The sequence below is a fragment of the Lipotes vexillifer genome, unplaced genomic scaffold, assembly GCF_000442215.2.
Source record: "Lipotes vexillifer unplaced genomic scaffold, Lipotes_vexillifer_v1.1 scaffold687, whole genome shotgun sequence".
Lineage (NCBI taxonomy): Eukaryota > Metazoa > Chordata > Mammalia > Artiodactyla > Lipotidae > Lipotes > Lipotes vexillifer.
The window spans coordinates 733,036-734,701 of record NW_006782674.1 but is presented as its reverse complement, the minus strand read 5'-3'; the positions used below and the strand labels follow the sequence as shown (position 1 = coordinate 734,701).

Below are 1,666 nucleotides of genomic sequence, written 5' to 3'. Positions count from 1 at the left end.
CCCCCCCCCCCCTCCCAGCTGGCTGTCCCTGGAGTCTCACACCAGGGCACAGCCTGTGACAGAAAGATGTGGGGTCTCTCTGAACCCACCCACCAAAAGAGCGCTTTGGGCAGAACATGTCTGGATTTTCCCCACGCTAGTTCCCAAACAGGGTTGAGGTTGGGAAGCAAGGACACCCAAGCTGACCCTTGTCGCTTCAGTATGAAAAGCTTGGGCTCTCCTGCAAGGGAGCCATGCCACAAACTAGCTTCCGGGCCACTGTGTAGTCACCTCTTTGTACCTACTGCTCAGGAGGCCCGTAATGGACAGATTAGGCATCAGAATCATTCCTCAACAGAGAGTCTATAAAAATTCCCTTTCTTTGATGAGCTCATGGTTCAAAGTGATGGTTTTGGGGCAGACGTGAAGTGCCTGCTTTTTGGCTGAGGCTTCGGTGGAACGTTTTTCCCTGTCGACACCAATGGAGGTGCTCTGTCTTGGTGGTGAATGTTGCACCCACCAGGACTTCTCCCAGTAGCAGAGCCAGTGGACTCATTAGCCTGACCCCCTCGGAAGGCTCCTCGGGATGACGGCTGAGAAGTAGGAGCTATCCACCCATTTCTCTGTCCTCGCCAGGCTCAGGGAGCTCTCTGCCCACCTCCGGGCTGGAAGCCATGTCCTGTCAGTTTCTCTGAGAAGGGGAAAAACATGTATGATACCAGCAAAGGGTCTGGTGGCTGCGTCTTAGCTGGTTGCTGGTGCCTGGGTGGCTCTTGGGGCCTGAGAATCAAAGGAAGGGGCTTAGGGCACTCAGCTTTGCGCTGACTTTGCTCCTGATTTTACCTGAGGGGAAGACAGAATTGAAAGCGGCTGTCTTGGTCCAATGGCAGAGGCGCTGGGGATCTTGTCTCACGTTAAAGGGCTGGGAGAGGCTCCAGGCTCCCCTGAGCCTCCAGGCTCATCAGGCCCTGGCAGATCTAAGCAGGTCACCCAGATTAGGAGCTGGGTCCTCGACATGGATAATCGGAATGATCTGAATTAGGGCTGGGGAAGGGACTGCCCCTCAGGTGGTGCTGTGAGCTGCAGACATTCACAGGGTACGTGTGAGGTGAAAGCAGACACCGCTGCAGATCGGCGGTAGGGCCCAAGGTCAGTGCTTGAAGTCCAGTGTCACCATGTGGCTCGAGGCTGGCGACTTGCGAATTCCACTCTGGAGACCATGCCATCTGGGGTCCTGGGCCAAGATCTTTTAGGGCTGTGCCCGGCTCCTCAGCAGATGCCTGTGTGTCAGCTTCCCTCAGCCCAGGCCTTGTCTGCAGCTGGGTACAGTGCCCAGAGCGGAGTGAGGCGTCATTGAGCCAGGCAGGATGAGCCACACCTGTGCACAGGTGTCTGGGCCCTCACGGCCGGGCAGGAGCTGCTGAGGGCCCAGCCCTGGCCCCCTCCACATGCCAGCTGGAGCAGGGGCAGGGGGGACAGGGGAGAGCAAGACCCTGGCTCCTCTCTGGTCCCCAGGTCAGTGGGGCATCCCACCAGTTGGACTTGGGCTCACACAGATGCTCCTCTGGATGCCCGACAGGCCCACGGAGCTGCTGGCAGGAAGGAGAGTGACAGGGGAGCGAAGCCTGTGTGGCCCCAGCCTCTTCTCTCCTTCCTACAAGACTTACTCCTTGCTCCGCGAAATGGA

At 58.0% G+C, this 1,666-nt stretch overlaps 1 protein-coding gene across 3 annotated transcripts in view; it reads left to right on the top strand.

Annotated features, from left to right (window-relative positions):
- Nucleotides 1-1,666, top strand: part of PLXNA4 (plexin A4) — a 382,796-nt gene that overhangs the window by 135,554 nt on the left and 245,576 nt on the right. The gene's annotated exons all lie outside the window — the stretch shown is intronic.